Here is a 14,500-nt window from a genome sequence, read left to right on the forward strand (position 1 = left end):
TCTCACAATAGACACTGGAGTAAATAATAAATGCTGATGTCCAATTTTCAATTGTCACTGGGACCCTTGGGGGTGAAGCCAGTTCTCTCCTTAGAACCCTCCTTTGCTCTCACTTCCCTATGGAGCAGCTTAAAAACATCCACAAATTCCCCTGCCTGAATCTTGTCCGTAGTCGCTGTCATCAAGTGCGCCTCCAAAGGTTTCGTGATACCCAGGTAAGGTAGTTTTTTCTCCTTGCCCTTCATTTCAACTTCTTTTTCTTTTGAAACCTGTACCTCGAGCACCAATGGCTCCACCGCCTTGTCAGTTTGAACCTCCACCAAGCAATTGCCCTTTTCACCCCTCAAGGCTCCAATAGCCTGTACACCAACCTCTCTCCTTACCCCTTGCAAACCAGCCCCTTCATTCCCTGCCCCAGTTCTTGTATCCCCCCTCTGCCATGCAGTTGACCATTCCCTTTCCCGCTCACCTCTTACAACACCATCTGCGGTCTGGCCTCCACTCCAATGCTCCTCATCTCTTTTCTTAACGGGCTCCTACTGCAGGGACAAAACTCGTCAGCAGTCTCCCCTAGCCAATTGTTCCCCTGACCTCTTGCCTGCACCTGTCTTTCCCAATCCCACCTCAAACTCCTTTCTCTCCTCCCCCTCCTCCTTACAGCCCTATAACCTTCCTCCCACTGCCCCACATAATCCTCCATTCCAGCTTCATCACCCATTAAATACCATTGTTGATGCAAGCTCATGCTCGGGCTGAGCCAATCCTCTTCTTGCGAGCCCGGGGCGTCCGCCCCTGCCACTCCTTTGACGTCTTCTCGGCGGGGCCGCAGAAACCCCTTCCTGGTCCTCTTCTCTCGGGCGAGGTGTGCACTCCTCCACCCTGTGATCCTCATCGCTAGTGGCCGTGCTGCACCCTCTAGACTCTCCTCACGCCGACCGAGGAGGGGCCGTTCCTAAACCCTCTCGATCCTCTTGAACAGCAGGGGCTGCGCAGCACCTTCTGCCCAAACTCCTCCTAACCGGGGGGCCATTCTGCACCCCTCCCTAACCCCACTAATTGATGGGGAACTCTCTCTCCTTCTCCCACCTACACTCTTCCGCAAGTATTTACCCCTTTGCCCCTCTGTCCTGTCGCCACCCTCTGTGCCCCATCACCCCCCTCCGTGGCTCCCTTGACCCACCACTTTTTGAACACTCCTCACCTCCCCTTATTCCCCCTCGTCATTATTAGCTCCAGCCCTATCTAGCTCCCGACCCGAAATCATTTCTCCCCTGGAAACTCTCCTGTCAATCTCCCTCCTCATCTTCCGGCCCCTGGATTCCCAAACCTCCCCTCTCCACGCCGCGGGGGTGCAAGCCACCACTGCTGCGAGAGTCCCATCTGCAGCAGATCTGCGCTGCGGCCTACCACCACCTAACTCCCCCTCACCCGTGACCTCCACCACCGCCCCTTCCAGCTGGGCCTTAGATGCCCTGCTGATCATTTCCAGGGCCTCCCTCAGAGCCCTAGCGTCCACCATACTCTTCTCACTGGCTCCCTGGCCTACCATTGTGCACCAATTATCTGGTGTTGCACAAAAATGAGCCCCTTTAATCTAAAATAGCTAACTATGCCCCCGAGCCAGCGTCAAAGGAGTGGCGGGGGCATCTACCCGAGCCGTGGACCAAAACCCCTAAAGTAGGAAACACTGAAAAACAAATTGGGCTATAAACTTAATATCACTGTAAAGAGTTAATCAAACTCTATAATTCCCAAATAGAGAATATAGAACCACTTATTATCCTAAAAAAAAAATATATTTTTATTTATTATTTATTTATCTATTTATTTATTTATTCTTGTTTTTTATACCCCCCACCTAAATAACACCCCTGCCCTAAAAAGCCCCCTCCCCTAGCTCCTCACCTGCCCCTGGAGCAAGAACACAAAAAACTAGAAACCCACGCTTAATTTGGGGCCGAAAAATTAGTGTAGAACACTGCCCCCTGGCGGTTCACAGGCCACACCGCACTAGCACAGTTTCCTCACAGAGCCACAGAAAATAAAACGGTCACATTAAGGGAGCCGCACTGCCCCCTGTGCCCAGCTGCTGCTACCGCGCACAGAAATGCACAATCCGGAGAAGGGGAAACCACACGGGACTCAGCAGCACACAGAGAGGGATCCCCCAGGCAGCTGTCCCAACCGAATCACCCACGACAAAAACCCCAGCGACCCCAACAACCTCTGCTCCTCCCCCTGTGATTGGAAGGCAAACCGCTCTGCCCCCGACCAAGAAACCACAGAAGCCATCCCACGCAAAGCCTCCGGGCCACACAGAAGCCCCAGAAAGCGCACAGCCAACGGCGCCCGGACCACTAAAGTGGAGGTACCTTATTTACGATACCTCTGCTAAGTTATAACAAAGTTGTTAAAAAAAAAATATATATATATTTTTTTATATGCTAAAACTGCCTATCCAAATCTACCCAGCTCCTCACCTCCACTCACCAAAACACCCTCACAGGCCCACATCAGGGAAGGCTCGGGACCAGGACTGATCAATCTCACGTACAACCGTCGCCTGCTTCCCGAACCTTCGCTGACCCCTTAAATAGCCCCGGAGGCGCTCTCCCCACAGGGCATCTCGCTGGCCATGTGCAGCACCAAAATACACCCCGGGGGGAAACGCTTCGGGTTACCCCGCACCCCCCTTCTGCACCAAACCGGTCTTATCATGTGCATCAATGAACATTAATGCATTTACTGTTGGAGACATTTGGTGGAAAATTCGAGAGTGAAAAGCATTCACAACATCTGGAGCACCCCCTCGGCATGGGGAATGTTGTCAGAGCTCTTGACTCATTGGCACACACAGGTTTTGGTGCAAACAATGAGAAGAACTAGAGACAGCTCATCATTTGTGCCAAAAGAACGTCAGTTCCTATTCTGAAAGGGCATGTAAATGTGCAAATCATACATTTTCACATTCAAATGCCCTCGTTTACTTACTTTGGGCATGTGTGCATTACAGGGGGCGTTTCTGCACATTTTAAAGAGTATCTCAATTTCAATAATGAAATGCACCTTGAAAATAAACAGACAACATAGATCATGCTCTGCTTCTACTTCAAGCTGATGCAGACGGCTGAGCATTGCATGACCGGGTCGTAAGTGAACGTGGCATGCATTTTTTTTATATAAAAGAGTTCTGGAACGCAACCCTCTTTGTTGCCACTTTTTTAGCATTTGAAAGTGACATGCCCAAACTGTGAAATGTCCTCGCGCCCACGCAGAGGCGTGGCTAGCGGGGGCCTTACGGGGTTATAGCCCCGGGTCTTTTGGTTGTAGCCACGGATAGAAGTTCAGGTGCTACAACCAAAAGACTAGCTAGCCCCGGGTCCCGACAGCCCTGACATTAGCTTAGCCCCAGATTTCTTTCAGACCTAGCAACACCCGGGCCCACATGTGTGCTGGCAGGCAGTCTTATATCAGTGTTCGTGCATGCTTCATCTCTATTGTATGCAAAGTGGCTGGAGCTTTTAAGATGATGCATAAGTCTCTCCACCTCCACCGCGGAAATGTGCATGTCATCTTTAAGAATAAGGTGACCTGTGAATTCCTAAAATGAAAACCAATAAAAAGAGCAACCACTGTTTTTTTTTCATTTGTAATTTTTATTTGCAATCGGTTTTGAGACTCTGAATCACTGTCTAGTTTAATAATTGACTATATTGCGATCAGCTGTAATGTTAAAAGTTAGCCTGCCCTTCCCAAAAATGCTATGATATGTCAAATAAAGACCGTCCACCAAAAGGTGATACTTTCGACTGTGTAGATCAGTCAACCTCAACTCTGGATTGTAACCCCAATGAGGATGATTTAGCTGCCTCAATGATCAAACCATCACACGTGTTGTTGTATAGTTGAAATGTCACTCCTCCCAAACACTGGTGCACGCCTTGCCTGGTGTCTCACTGACACATCTACATGTCTAATTTAACCATGTGTTAGACATGATTTAAATCCCTGTGAAACAGTTAAAATACTTCCTCAGTTTGACTTGTGTCAGATTTATGGCAGACTTTAATATTCACCACATTCCAACGCTTGCTAAGTAACAGAGGACAACAATCCACAAATACCTCTGGTGGTTTGACCCTAAAATCATCTCAACTCTATTCGTCACTATGTATCTCCAACCTTTCTTGTGATGACTCTTGCATTCAAGATTGGTTCAAAGAAGACAATAATACGTCATTCTTACCACCACTGAATGCAACTGTAAACATATTAGGTGCGGCAGCTTGGAAGCAATTCTTTGACATTATTATGACAGCAACGTTGGTGACATGTATTAAGAGTGGTGTAATTGCACCGGTGTGCATTTCCATTACTGCAATTGCACTTGCAATGATGCTGTCTTGTATCAGAGCATATTAAACGGTTGCAAGCCAGGATGCATATGTAAATGTAAACTAGCCAATCGAGTGCAGTGGGAAATAATTAAATTAGAGGTACGGTTGTAAAATAATGCATGCTGGATTGTAATTTCAAAAAAATGCCCAGGGTAGCGGAAGTGACATCACACACCTGGCAACATCACACGAGGAGGTATCAGATGACCTTTTGACCCCATTGACAATATGGGACGTGACATTACTGATGAAAATACAGTCTAGAATGTGTGTAAAATAGATACAATAATACATGATTCCCTGAGCAAACAAATGGCTATTTTAGTTACCATCTTTATTAACTAGAGTCCTGCTGTGATGTGACGGGATGCAGTTATTATTATAAAGAGGCACACACAACTTAGTCATCATAGGCCAAAGACACTGCTTTCATATGCCATTCATTCGAGCCCCATCTTGCTACTCCTGCCAGTGTATTCCAGCTGTTTGTCTCAGACCAGATGGCCATCATAGTCAAGGTATTTGTTCATATGCTAAAGTACTGTAAGCATATTATAAGTGCAGCTTCAAATGCCATTGTAGGCCAGCTAAAATTATTTTATTTAATGTACTGCCTCACCTGCCAAGGTACTGTGACCATAATCTAAGTGCAGCCACTTATGGCAAAGTAGGGTTTACCTGTTATAGACTAACATGCCTGGTACAGCGTTATATGTCTCCAATATATGCAAATTGCATACTCAATGACCTGATAGTCTTTCTGAGGACATGTCTTCAAGCTAATAAAACTCCACTCATCAACCTCAGAAAGACAGGCATGCCTACATCTTGTAGGTTTTCCTGCAAGGTGCGCACATTCTCCATGTTAGAAAGAAAGTGCTTATCCCAATAGCTATGCCAGATAAAGCCTCCTTATCTATATATGGGACCTCATTATGATTGAGCCGGTCTGGTAAAAAAGATGTGAAAAATTGTGGTACTACTGGCTGCGGCATTTTTTATGGACTGGCACACTCTGAGTCTGCCGGTAGGGGCAATGAACTAATGGCATGCTTGACGGGCCATGAGATCAGGTCCCTACCAGCAGAGAAATCACTGAATCAATGGCACCGTTAACAACGGTGCCGATGATTCAGTAGTTCCCATCTCATGGAGACCTATGGGACTCCATGGGATGGGAATTTAGCGCTGTTGCGGGCACCCCTAACATCCCCGTAACAACGGGATATCAGGTGCCGGTAACAGTAAGGTGAGTCTGCCGGTAACCCACCTGTAGTACATGCGGATTACCGCAGACTCATAATGAGGGCCATACAGTCATTAAATGTTAGTCATTATATGCAGCGTAAAGGTTGCCATGACCAGGTGCTACCATCATACGGCAAGTGCAGGTTAAAATCCCCAAGTAATACCTTATATGGGCTAACGCATCACAAGTCTTGCATTATTATATGCATGGCAGTTTTATATGCTCAAGTGCAGCCATTGTACACCATTTACAGTCTCATGTCCATGTAGACCCCATTCCACCACAACAACCACATGCTTGACTGTGCTACTGTGAAAGGCATGGTCTCCCCACCACAGCTGTGGCCCCCTGTTTAAGTATAATTTGAATTGATCATCCGAGCACAAACATATATAAATATGTGCATGAACAAACACAACTGATTACCAACTAGCATAATTAATTGAACAGTAATGCTTGGTAAAGTCTTCTTCTTCTTGTCATTTAAATAAAACACGACCTATTCTAAGCTGTTTGTTGTTCATCACAACATATCTTTATATATTTGTTCGGACTGATGAAGAAGAGAATATGGCAAAGGCTATAGATAAAAACCTGTTGTCATTCACAAGTTGGTATAGGATGACTTACAATCATCAGAACCCTATTCTAGGGATGAGTTTTGAGAAGACTGAAATGCTAGACATGCTTCAGAAATACTTTCTCTCTTAAGATTCCTTTTTTGTTTTGCTGATATTCGGGAGGAAGAAATCATTCAAAAACCCAAGTAAGACTCTATCTGCCTCTCTCTCCTAATGAGGGGGTACCTGTTGTTTGTTACGGATTTACATCACATGGCCTTTCCCTCTAAGCCCAGGTTTATCATGTTACCACTGATGGTCGTGATGACCATTTGGAGCTACTTCTCTCTGCCTTTGTGGGGAAAGGGAGACATTGGCGGATTTGGTTATTTGCTTTTGCCTCTATGCAGCAAAACTTTGCTTCCCGGGTTTTGAGAGACAGTGAACTAAGGCGTGTCTACAGCTTAGGGTGGCGTTTGCCATTGGCAGCTTCCTGAGGAAAGCATGGGCTAAGAGAGCTTGATAATTGTTACCAGAGCAACATAATCCTGTGTAAAGGGAAAGGTGAATTACTATTCCAGTACCCATGAAATATCTCAATATAATCATTAATTTATATCAATACTCTACATGAACTAGTGCTTGCTTTTATCCCTATGATGTCATCATAACAATGAATGTACAAATAATTTTTGGATTTCACTAACGGACACATTTTTGTGTTTGTTTTCGGATTGTATGACATGTGTTTCTATGGACGTTATATGGACGTATGATGCGAATAAAACGAGTTTGTCTAATTTATATTGTATTCTTATGTGCATGTCCATATTTTGGAAATTGGTACATATAATGTGTGCAGACAGCCATGAAGTTAATTCACACATGAACGTACAAGGCTTCTGCGTGTGCTATGCCTGCATCACTGAGCCCTAAAGAAATACCCTGCTGAAGGTTATATTGCACTACGCCTGATGGTGCCAGCATTGCCTCTAAATCCTGGGGTAGAAGAGGAAGGGGCAGGGGTTGCAAGGAGAATGCCAGGGAAGCAGTTGCTTTCCCTGGCTACCCCAAATGATGTACGTGAATGCATGGCAGTCTCGCTAGATGAGACATTTACAATAGCGACAACTCTCTAGAAGGGGACAACTGTCCATCATAAGGCCAGTATGCAGAGGCTCTCTTGCACCTGAAACACAGGCTTCGAGGCCTTCATGCACTCCCAAGGTATACTCAAGTGATGCCTACAGATGCAGGAGAAGCCACACTTGCCACAAACAGCTAGACTCTATTGATAGGAAAATGGTAGGAAACACAGGCACTTTTAAAAGAGGATGGCTATTGACCTGTTGCACCACTGGGAGCAAGAAACTGAACCGGGCTGTCTGGCAGTTCTTGAGGCTTACTAGGAGCTTTATCTGGACAGTAATGGTAGAGCTTTTTAGGTTTGTTTCCTCTAAGACCTAATTGCAGCCTTGACTCCCCTTCTCAACCTGGGCTGCAGTTATGCCATCCGGTTAATAGAGAGCAACAGGATGATGTTCGGTTCCGAAGGATTGTGAAGTCTTTTTTGAAAGTCTACTTTCAGCAATGTGGCCTTTTACCTGAGCTCAGTGCCACTAATGTATATTATTTAATTATTTTGACAGGGCGTGGAGTGTTAGATGTCACATCCCCATGACATACCAAATACTACATAACAAAACGTGACATAATAAGGAATGACATACCACAATGTATCATGTGCTTATATAAGAGAACAGTCATTATGCCGAAAGAAGTCAAGGAGGCATTTGAATGTACATGTAGATAAAATAAAAATTAGTAAAAGCTGAAAAACAGTGCAAGTAGACACATCTGGTGAATGCATGATCAAATTGGGTACTTCTTATAAGAGTGTAGAAGGGAAAGTATAAACATCTGAGGATGCAAATTTGGGACCTTGTGCAAGGGAGCCATTGCGTACAGCAAACAGACTGCAGACTTACCTGTCAGCATGTGGAGGATAAAGACGAGGAAGGAAGAGCACAGTAGAGTTAAGCAGTTGAGGCTGGTGACACACTACTATGAATTGCAAACTGGAATGGTTGGGAACATGAATGTCTGCTGCTAATGCATACTCATTTCTCAAGTATGTTCATGTCAGATATTCACCCGGACAGCGAATCATGACAGATCTTTTAATGGAACCGCACTTACCACCCTAACTCTCATGGTCTACATAACCAGCACCCTGCTTAATTGAGCATACTTCTTACAATTTCCACCTTAACACCACCAGTCAAAGATTACTCTTTGGCACATTCTCACTGAGACTAAAATTCCCAACTATCCTCCTGCCAATATAGAACCATCTCTACAATTCAAGTTTCATGACAGCATTCTTCCTCACAACACGCTCTCTAGCACTTAAGTATGTACTTTCTGTGCTTTTAAGAGCAAACATAACTCTAACATCCCTTCCCACGTTGTATACAACATCTCCATCTCAGTTTTTAGAAGGACACCTGTTCCAAACTTACGTTACACTTTTTTGCAACCATTACAAACAGTGCTTAATTTATAAATAAACTAGCAGGACGACCCGTGCTTCACATGGTAATTCCTACTTCAGTCCTAGTTTTAATGAACTAAAAAACACTTTTTTGTAGACAATATTGGTAGTCTTTCCTGTAGGAGCTAGTGTGAACACATTGGGTCTCATTACAAGTTCGGCAGTAGCCTTGCCGGTAAAACCGACAGGCTGCTGCCGAACGTGCACATTTTACCGGCGCCCAGGAATGGGCAATTACCGGGTCATTATGGCCCCGCCGGACCCTGTATTTGCCCATTCCCGGGCGCTGGTAAAAAATGCTCCCCATTCCCATTTGAGACCCATAGGGCTAAATGGGAATGTGGAGGGTGAATGCACCGGCACCATTCAGAATGGTGCCGGTGCATCCGACATGCTCTGCTCGTGGGTGCCGGTCCGCCCGCCAGGTCGGACCTAGCGGACGAAAAGGCACTCACGAGCAGAACTCGTAGTTTGTCGGTCCGGTAACTACAGTACCGGCAAGCTTACCTGTACTATAGTTACCGGACCGGCAAGCTTGTAATGAGGTCCATTGTCTTTGTTTCCAACTCTGGAGCAAACCACATAAAGGTGACCATGAGAAAAGCATGGATCCCATAAATCGGTTCCAGCCACTTTGAGTTGGAGTGTTAGCAACAATATTAGTGTCCTGAACTACAGCCGAGGCAGCAGCCACCTCAACATAAGTGCCGTACGTGTATGGCTGAAGCGTGTACGCTTGAAGTGACGTACCCGTACATGTACGGTTGAAGCGTGTAAGCTTCATACTGTTGAGATGGCATACATTCTTCAACTCCCATAGAAAAAGACGTTTCTGTAATTATCATGCAAGATTTTCCATGATGTGACGGACATCATTGCGAACACTATTGAAGAGACATGCACCATTTCCTGTCACCTGCATTACTACAATGCTGATAGTGTGGAAAGTTTAGGAACAATGAACTGACAAAGTTTTCATGAACTGCTGAACTCTAGGAACAATGAATGTAGAACTGCTGCCGAACTACGCCGCGCAGAGCCATATGGCAGGGGTAAGCATTGAAAACCACTTTAAAAAAATCTATTTTAAACTTGTTACATTGTCTACATCATGGAGCCTACCCACATGCCACATTTCAGGGTTGTAGCATGTTGGGAAGTATGCTGAACATTTTGAACAGACACTCACACATATCCAAGCATTGCAGACCGCAAAAATTAGAAACATTTATTTGTTATACTTTTTACATTGTCTACACCCTGGAACCTATCCACAGGCCAAATTTAAAGTTGCATTGCAGACCGCTTAAAAAAAAGTTAAAAAAAAATTGAAACATATATATTTTTTATTTTTTACATTGTCTACACCATGAAATCTACCAAGATGCCATACTTCAGATTTGTTGAATGCTGGGTATTTGTATTTGTATTTATGTGTTTATATAGCACTTTAAGCCAAAGCTCTTTACAATTTAACATCAAGAATACATAGAAAATGATAACAGATAAGGGTAGTATGCTGAGCATTTCGAACAGACACCCAAACACATATCCACACATTTCCCTTTTATGTATAGAGAGATAAGTGCCCCTAAGTGCCAGGGGACATCTACTTTCTAGAACACCTGTGCCATGCCAAGGCAGCAGCATACAACTCACTTCTTTCCCACCCACTGCTGCCCTTCACCAATGTCAACATATGTGGGCAACAGCTGCAACTTCCACGTTTGATTGGGTTTAATGTGCGCAACATTCATGGCAGATGTGCAATGCACTCATAAAATAGATACATATGTTGGTTGAATTTGTATTTAGCAATTCTTTCAACTTTGGAAGGGAAGAGGTGTTTGGCTGAAAATGTTTCAAGTGTTTGCCTTTATATCTTGCTTGATAAACTGGATTTCCAAGTAGAGCCATTTTTACAGCAATCGATCAAATGTCTGTGATGGCCATTGATTTTGTTCAATCAGTCCCTCCGCAGACGAGGACAGCAGCAAAGGGGATTGATTACTGCACACTTTAAAACAAACAGAGGCAGTAATTGAATACAGATGTTACGGAAGCACTATCAAGTTTAGTTGCATTGTCTGTTATAAATAAATATACATATTTACAGAATTGTATATGTTTGCATAGTACCTGATTGCCCCCCCCAAAAAAAACATTGTGGATTGGATATTTCAGCATGATGCAAATTGATTTATATAATATAAAAACACATTTAACAGAATATCTTTAATTGAAAATATATGCAAAGAAATGTTGGATTGAATATTCAAAATATGAGTGTCAAAGAAGCAGGGGAAATGCATCCTTGGTATGACAAAATAAACACAGACAATAAACTGTAGATGTATGAAGCTTATGCCATTGAATTAGGCGGGAGGCAGTAATTAAAAAACAGGACTATCAAATATTACAGTTATAAAAAGTAAAACATTAAAGTAAAACAGAAAATCCCTCTATCTTTTATTAATAAAGAAGTAATAATATCTTGAATTCAACGGCGAGTGGCAGTCCCGTGATTAGACTTGAACAATAGCGATTACAAGAAGCCAGAGCATGTGTTTGATGGAAATATCAAACTTTATTGTTCCAAAAAGAGTAAAATTGCTGCTACTCCACACATACGTATTTCACCTCCCCATAGAAAGTCCATGCCAGCAGGGAATGGCAGGCTGACGTGTTTCTCCTGGCTTGTTCACAGTGACTGACCCATTACCAAACCTGGTATAAAATCTCTCTACACACGTGATAAAAACAAGTGATAAAAACAAAGAAGGTGACGTCTGCTTTTGTTTGTTGCTATGGCTAAACCAGTGCAGCCATCTTAGTTTGGGGTAAGTGATTCCAATGTATGACATATGTTTTCGCACAATTCTGCTATATTAGGGAGATTGCTTGGAATGACCCTCTGGAGAACATTTAACACATATAATGCATGGTACTAAAATGTATACATTGAGCCTACTCATACCCCCAAGAAAAATTCGAATATTTAAAGTGCATAGTCCCGATGTACTAAAAGGTACCTCGTAGTGTATTCCATCCACGTCATTGGTCACTGCTATGCCATACCATGATGATCATTTATGTATTGGAACTGATCACAAATAAAGTGCATAAGTGCCCCATTCTGCTCTATTAGAGTTGTGGCTTGGGATCACTGGCGAACATTTATAAAGTGCCTAGTACATTGTGCAAAAACTTTGTTGACTACGCTCGCTCATATCCCCAAAACAAGTTGCAGAGATTTAACATGCAAAGTACTTGTGTGCTATGGTATACCTCGTAACACATTTCATTGGAGTCACTTATTCATACAATGCCATAACGTAATGAACTTTCATGTATCAAGGTTGATGACAACTGAAATGCATGCTACATACTGCACGTACAGGTAAATATTGCATTCTACAAACTACCACTTGTCAAAAGTCATGCCTCTTAAACATCTTAATGTTAACACCTTTCAAGTGCATAGTTGGAAATCATTATTGGTACCTGTGTCAAATGAGCCTGACAATGTCCCATTCCACTGAATTTGCATTCTGACCCATTGTCACAGAAATAAAATGCATCCTCCGTAATATTCAGGCATACTGGAGTGACATTATTGGACCTACTCTTTGAGAGCCGGATCAAAATTTGGCCCGTTTCTCTGACATGTACCGTAGGTATTGAGGAACAGTGCCCCCATTCGAATGAATTTGATACCCACAGTTTAAGGCACAAAGAACAAAATCAGGGTGCTAGCAATTATGATGGCACGAGATACCGGTAGCTTCAATTCTGGCAAAGTGCTATGCAACTAGGAATAGCGAAATGAGTACCAACATGTATCCATTTTTCTGTCAACCTGAATATTTGTATGCCTGAAAGAGCCATCTACATACTGGAATTCCAAACCTCCTATATAAACGCTGCACTCAGTCAATACTATATGGTTTAGCATTAGCAGAAGTAAACTGTAAAGTGCAATTACCCATCCAATATCCAAAGTGGGCAGGAAAACAATAAAATACCAAAAGAACAACAGAGCAATAGAGCAAAAAAGCAGAAAACCATGGTAAAGAGAGGGAAAAAAACAGGAATAAACAGCATGGGAGACAATCAATAATCAGTATATGGAGCACCTAAATTGACAGTGCCCCTGTATCAGAATGTTATTTAGATCACCAAGAATGTATAAAGTTCTTTGTCCACGTTATGACCACCAGGCTCTTTACTTTCATAGCCTATGATGAACCTGGTTTCTTCTTGTCGCAGTAGACAGTCCATATCTTCCTCTCTTTGTCCTTCATCTACGTTGTATATACCAAAGAAGATGAGATCTGTGGGGTCTCCAGCATGAACTTCTGCAAAATGTTTGGACATTGGGTATGAGCTGTTTTGATTTTTATAGCTCTAACATGTTGTAAAATACGTATTTTAAGTTTGCACTTAGTGCTCCCAATGTACCATTTTAGGCACAGGCATTCCAGCATATACACAGAATACTCAGACTCGCAAGTAATTTTTCCTTTGATGTTAATGGGGTTGCCAACAATGGGGTGAGGATATATATTGCATTTACGCGCATGTCCCTTATTTTGCAACGCTTATACTTTAAAAAACGTTCTCCATATTTGGTCAGCCAATGGCTGTTAAGTCCCATGGTGTCAGGTGTCATGAAACCTTTGTCCAATTTGTCCTTACTGGATATACGTTTGTGGAAAGTTATATCTGCATGTGACTTGAGAATACACCCCAGATCTTTATCTGTTTTTAGCAATTCCCAATATTTGTTTACAATCTGTTTTATTATGGGTGCATGGCTTCCAAATGTCAGGATTAGTCTGATGGAATTCTCATCTGTATCAGCAGTTGCTGCTATCATAGGTTTATTTAACAGCTTTTGTCTATCCAGAGCCCGTGCTTTTACATATGATCTCACAATGATTTGTTTTGGATATTGTTATCGAAGAAATGCCAATGCTGTAATTTTGCTATCTGAGTCATAATCAGTTATATTGGTACATTTCCTATGTATCCTAATGAATTCCCCATAAGCGATATTCCAAATGAGGTTTTCAGGATGTCCACTGGTGGCCTGTAATGGGACATTCACACCCGTAGCTTTTCTATGTAGCTCACATACCACGTTCTGCACTATTATCTTTACTTTGACATCTAGGAAGACAATGGACATAGCACTGTGTTGTTCTGTAAATTTAAGATTACAATTATTGTTGTTAATATGTTTCACAAACGCCAGTCAATTATTTGTACTGGTATTCCAGATGATAGACAAGTCATCGATGTACCGTAAAACAATCTTTTCAGTATAGATCTCATTTTCCTCTGTGCATTTTTCCAATAGCCCATGGTTAAGTTGGCGTAGGAGGGTGCAAATGTGCTGCCCACGATATTTAAGTGTATTAAAATAAAAAAAGGTAGGAAATGAAAACGAGCAAGAATATAATTGTGAAATCAACCAAAATGACCATGCATTCAATGTGCCAAGGCGTATTATCAATTAGAAAGTAAGAAAAGACGCTTAGATTTCATCTTGGATGAGCTGTAGTTCCTAATTTAAGGCCTCATTGTCTTAAAGTTTAACTTGTTGGGGATTTTAACTTCCAGTCAATCCTCTCTTCACTAGGAAAGACATTTTCAGTTATATCTGAGAAAGAAGAATTTTACTGAGCCGTTTAGGCATCCAAAAAGAACACTGAAAGGTCAGATTTACTCAAATTCG

The 14,500-nt window shown here is 42.8% G+C and overlaps 1 long non-coding RNA gene across 1 annotated transcript in view; it reads right to left on the bottom strand.

The window, feature by feature from the left end:
* Window positions 1-10,088: 10,088 nt before the first annotated feature.
* Window positions 10,089-14,500, bottom strand: part of LOC138491428 (uncharacterized) — a 48,066-nt gene continuing 43,654 nt past the window's right edge. Inside the window, exon 2 of the long non-coding RNA XR_011276005.1 lies at window positions 10,089-13,118. This is a non-coding gene — a long non-coding RNA (uncharacterized lncRNA). The remainder of the gene's footprint in view (window positions 13,119-14,500) is intronic.

The sequence above is a fragment of the Ambystoma mexicanum genome, chromosome 10 (assembly GCF_040938575.1).
Source record: "Ambystoma mexicanum isolate Mex_15411 chromosome 10, UKY_AmexF1_1, whole genome shotgun sequence".
NCBI lineage: Eukaryota > Metazoa > Chordata > Amphibia > Caudata > Ambystomatidae > Ambystoma > Ambystoma mexicanum.